Here is a 6,000-nt window from a genome sequence, read left to right as displayed (position 1 = left end):
TTAACAGTAGTCCACTCAGTTATTGTAGTGAATCCTTCATAAGATGGTTCATGAAGCATAAGCCCATAAGTATATCGCTTTTATGTCATGCTGGTTGTTTTTTTTTTGCTGAGTTGTTTAATAATCAGGAAGGATGTCCGTTCCCCTTTTATTTAGTTGATTATATTCTTAAGTGATGAAACGAAACAAAAAAAATTGCGTACCGGTACTGTCGATTCCTAGACTGCCTGTTTTGTAAGCGCTCTCGGATAAAATTGAATAATAAATGATGGTTTGGAGACTCCTTGGAACTGCTGACTGCTGCTGAACCGAGAACTGAACATTCTCAAATTTAATTAGTTTAGCTTCTAATCAGAAGACAGTATTGAGTAATTTAACTATTCTTACATCCACTTAAAGTTCAGAAATTGGTAACGAATTGGAAAATTGCTACTGCATATCATCAGCTAACACTTATCATCGCCTCGTAAATTATTAAATAGAAATTTATCCCCTTTAACAATATGTAACAAAATATTAATGTAAGCATATATTTACGGGCGCAGGAATATTCGCTTGGTTTGTTATTTATTCATGCAGATTGTTATTTCAACTAAACTTCTAGATAGCGTTAATGTATTGTTTCATTACGAAAGACAGATCTTAATATCCTCTTTATCATCAAGAACATAATCATACATTACTTATTACTGCTTAAAAAATCTTATTCACTTTACGTAAAAATTTATGTTTAATTTATGATGCACGTAAAAATTAAAAAAAAGAAGTTGTTTCACTTAAGTTTCCATTCAGATAATATGTAAATTTATATGTATTTTAGATTTCGAAAATTTTGCAATTTTGGAAATTTTCTTACTGTATAATTTGTCCAACAAAATTTTCTAAGTCGACGACGACAATATTTCTTTATCAGTATAATTTGACGCATGCGTTAATGGGCGTCATTATAAGGCCGTGTACATTTACATGTCTGTTTTCTAAGTTGAGATTTTGCAGGTTGGTTGTTTTTATTACGTTTTTAGAAGTGTTGTTATGTGTTGAGCCTTATAATTATAGAAAGTATGGATTGCTCTAATACACTGTAGCCTATGAATAATTGCAAAATTAACATTATTATTAAGTTAAAATTTATTTCATTTTGGGTCAACAAAAAATACCGTGAATTTTTTTGTTTGTTATGTCAGTTTAACCAATATTTCCATTCTGACTCATTTTAATTTTCAATACGCATTTTAAGTTTTGATTTTAATTTATTTCTGCTGCTACCCACCGGTAAATATTGCACTGCAAGGTACTGTCAGTTTTGGAGGGGATGTTTACTTGTGTTCAATGTGCTAAGAAGTATTACTGTTGCACAACGGTTTTTTTTTTATTTTAAGAGTATGTTATCGAGTGTAATAATGTTGCTGAATACTTTATTTTCATTACGAATTTTATGAAACTTATTGAACTTGTACTGTTAAACCCGTGTGGAAGTTATCACATGTTTGGAAACTGCTTGGTGTGCTAAAGTTTAAAATTGGGAATTTAGAGTAAGTCTATATGAGTTTTAAAACTTATGAGCCGTATTATAAATAATCTAATTATCATTTAGTGATATTTTATTACTTAATTAAAATATAAATTATGTTAATTATATCCCTTAATTTTCTAGATGAGAGCCATTAGAAAACTCACTGCTGTGAACCTTTGCATTTTATATAGTGCAGTGTACTCAGCACTTGTATCAGTTACATAACCTAAAAGAAATTTTGCCCCCAAATGATCTATTATTAAACACCAGTAAATGTTTAAAACTGCTGTAAACTAGTTCTTCATACTTATTCAGACTATTATTTTGTTACCCAAGTTTTTCTGTAAGTGAAAACTGCAGTTCATATTTTCCTTGGCATAACCACTGTGAGCTGTTAGGTACTGCCTTCCGAGTTTATGATAGTACTTTAGCAAAATATGATAAACTTACAGTCCAGTACCATGTACCAATTATTCCTTTAGCTGCAAGTAAATGATTGGTAAATGAGGTAAATGATTGTAAGGAGTTGTTTAATTTAATATACATTGACTAGGAAACAAATAATTTTTGCTCAACAGAATTAAATCAGAGCTGAAGTATTTGATGCAGTTATGAATTTTATAATAATTTTAATTTTGCCCTTTTTCTTAATAGGAAGCAGTGAGGATGGTAAATTGACAAAAAGTTGAAATAAATATCGAAAATATGATTTAAGCTAAATGCTAGATTATAGAATTATTAGTTGTAACATGTAATGTATTGATTTATAGTCAAATTAAAGTAGGCTTGATTTCATAACAGAGAGGGAGAAAAAATTTGCCTATTTCTTATAATAGCAATAGATATATAAATACAATAAATACCATATGACCCTGCTATAACATGGTTAGTAGGATGTTCCCCTAAAAATAGAACTGTCAGATATCAAAAAAATTATATTTGTTAATAGGTATCTAGAAACGTACTTTAACTAAATATTCTTAGTAATAAATTGAATAGAATAAATAAATATGCTAATACATTTAGCTCTGTGAAATTATATGGAACCAAAAAAATATGAAACTAGGAAACAAAAATAACTTTGTATTTTTTCAAATAACTGCCTTAAATTGTAAGTGTTAAGTTCAGATGTGTTGTGTAGTAATGCATTCTAATAAACTATATTACTTTGTTGTATTTGAATTCAGATCTTTTACTATAGTACTGTATTTTCAATTAGGCTGTAAGGGAAAGGGCTTGAAAGACTGTACAATTACTGTAGTTTACCATTCTGGAAAAAAAATGTGAATATGAAAATCAGCTACAAAAATGTACACAAGTACTGCACAATACATATCACTACTGTATTTTTATTTTTTATTTATTTTATTTTATTTTATCTAATAATATGCTTTTTTAACTTTAACATTCTGTAATATTTTAATTCTGTTAAATATTAACACAATTGGCATCGGGTTTTTTTTTATTTGTCACTTTATCTTTGAAATAACATAGTTAACCTATAACATGGGTATAAAAACTGACTCCAGATGGCTGCATTATGCCGGCCTACATGGTGCGAGTGGTAGTGTCTCGGCCTTTCACCTGGGTTCAATCCCGGTCAGGCATGGCATTTTTCACACACACACTACAGAACATTTATCTCATCCTCTGTGGAATGAATTGCTTGATTGTGGACCTAGAGTTAAAAAAAAGATGGCTGCATTATAGGAGGGTTGTACTGCATTTATATCTTTATTGGTCTGTTATTTAATTATCATGTTCTGATAATATGCAACATTAATGATTACATATGAAAACATATTTTAAGTTCCAAAATTCAACAATTTAGTACTAAGTGTTAAAACTAAAAAAGGGTAACTATAGCAAGTAATTTTTCATGGATTACAAATTCCTGTTACCATCTATTTTATGTACATATATATGCTATATATACTTAGCTATATATATGCTGTCGTTTAATATAATATAGACTTGCAGTAGCTCCCATGTAACTGTGAGCTTGGATGATTAACCCTTACATCACTGCTATACTATTGCCCTCCAAACATTGGCACACCATGATTAGTCATCTCTTAGTAGAATAAACATGGTGCAACTGTTGTTTATGAAGCAATGTATTTTTGTATGTTTGCAGTACTAACAAAGTGACATCATGTTTCAAATACAAAACAGTTATTTTTATATTATTTTATTTTTATTTCTCCTTTGCTTTTCCATGCATATAAAGTTCAGTTCTGTGGTTTGCCTCTTTGTATGATACTTTTGGCATGTCATGTGTTTTGTTACATAGTCAATTAATGTATGATATGATATTTTCTAAAACATTTTTATCATAGTTGATGGTTCAAACTTTTTAAAGCATTTCATAAAGAAAAAATCTTTAGCTGTAGGAAAATTAAAAAATGAGAAGCATTTAATTGTCATACAGAAGTGTGAAGAGAGAACTGCAGCTTCCTGTAGCATTTCCAGGACTCAGGTTCAAAGCCTAAGAGAAGAAAAAATGAACTTCTTCGATCTGAGGGGCCGTAATATTTGTTCATCACCCTGAAAAAGAAATGTTCTAAACCAGTTACGACATCAAAACATTTTGAGCTATGAATGAATTTCACTCAAAGGTAGGGGAGCTGCCAACTGTTAACAAACTGTAAAGAATCAAAAATTGAAATTAATTTTAACGGCAGTGAAACTAGTTTAAGAAGAATTTTGAAAGAATTAGGTTTTAAATGGTGTAAAACAGAAAACAAAAAGAAAACTTTAGATGAAAGACATGATATTAGGCAGAAGAGGATTTCATATTTGCAGGCAATCAATGATTTTAAAAATGTAACTGGGCAATCATATACTTAGATGAATCCTATATTTTATCATGTCATTCAACAACAAATTCATGGGCTAATGACAGCAGTGCAGGACTTAATTTACCAATAAATAAAGGTGAAAGCTTAATTATAATTCGTGCCAGAGGTGAAATGGACTTTATTCTAAACGTAATATTAACTTGGACAGTCGAATCAAAAAGTGGTGATTACCATTAATTTTATCATGAATACTAAACATTATTCGAAATAGGGTGAAAAAAAATTAGTTCCTAACCTTCCTCCTGAGTCTGTAGTAGTTGTTGGCAATGCTTCATATTGTAATAACCGAAAAAAATTCTAATGTCATTAAGCAAGAAACAAGACATGACTGTTTGGCTACAGAAACGTCATATTCCATTTTCATTTCAAATTCTTAACTCACAATTACGTGAACTAACTAAGTTGAACAAAAGTAATAGAAATGATACCAATTGGCGAATTGTGAAAGAAGTGGATATCAAGTTCTGAGGCTTCCACTTTACTATCCTGATTTAAATTCACTCAAAATGGTGTGGTGACAGGTAAAGTGACATGTTGCAAGCCACAACATGTTTAAGATGTCAGAAGTGAATCTGTGTGAAGATAAAGTAAATTCGATGAGTGATGAACACTGGAAATCTTACTGTGAAAAGTTAAAAAAGTTGAAGGTGAATATTGGAGTCAAGAATTGTTAATGATTCTCTGATAGAATATTTCATTGTCTTTTTAGTGACAATTTCACTGAAGGTAGTGATGACAACGAGAAGAGCATTCTAACTGAGGAATTAAATGGATAATTCATTTTTCACTAAATAATTTAATTTACAATAATAACCATCTATTGCAATATTTACCATGTAGTTAGTAATTGATAATATTTTGTCGTCGGCCAATTACATTTTACAACCTACAGTACAGAATTAGTCATCTGTAGTTCATTTCAAAATTGTTGCATTCGCATTCATTTGTTGAAAATAGAACTGTTATTTGGTAAGGGAGATTATTAAGAACGAGGAACATATTTTTACGTTTTTTTTTTTTTTTAATCTCGGACCACTATTAGGTATTGCTTCAGAGGAGATAAAAAATTTGAAGCATGTGTGAAAATGGCACGCCTGACTGGGATTTGAACCCAGGACCTTCAGATGAAAGGTCGAGACGCTACCACTCGCACCATGGAGGCCACATATTTTTAGTTTGGTAGTAATCATTACCACTCCAAGCTCGCCTTTACTTGGCAGTGACTGTAGATTTCTATAATTTGTTAATTATCTATTTAATAAAATTTGTCTTTATGTAGTATTTGAAAACATAGATAGTGTATTGTATAGAAGTATTTCAAAACTTAGCATCAGTTTTGAAAGGACCAGTTTCAATTATTGAATAAAATGTGTATTTTTTATTTTTAAATTCATAGACTTCTTTTCATGAGTTTTTTAAGACAAAGTAGAACAACTTTATGGTATATTAATGCTTTTTGAATTTATGTCATGATGCTCACATTGGGAGCCATCTGTAGTCACTGGGGCTGCAGTTTATCATAAGGAATCAGTTGATGATACAACCTGCTCTTGTTTTATCTTCATTGCAAATTAAGTAACATATCTTAATTTAATTTAGATAAGAAGACTCACATGGGTTCCCTTC

General features: G+C 30.3%; 1 protein-coding gene across 2 annotated transcripts in view; it reads left to right on the top strand.

The window, feature by feature from the left end:
* Positions 1 to 935: 935 nt before the first annotated feature.
* Positions 936 to 6,000, top strand: part of LOC142327096 (uncharacterized) — a 58,515-nt gene continuing 53,450 nt past the window's right edge. Inside the window, exon 1 of one of the 2 annotated variants that reach the window (XM_075369946.1) lies at positions 936 to 996. The gene's annotated coding sequence lies outside the window, so the exon portion shown is untranslated. Of the gene's footprint in view, positions 1,533 to 6,000 lie in introns of both variants that reach the window. The other variant, XM_075369945.1, reaches the window with a different exon arrangement.

The sequence above is a fragment of the Lycorma delicatula genome, chromosome 6, assembly GCF_047948215.1.
Source record: "Lycorma delicatula isolate Av1 chromosome 6, ASM4794821v1, whole genome shotgun sequence".
Lineage (NCBI taxonomy): Eukaryota > Metazoa > Arthropoda > Insecta > Hemiptera > Fulgoridae > Lycorma > Lycorma delicatula.
This window is presented reverse-complemented; position numbering and strand designations above follow the sequence as displayed.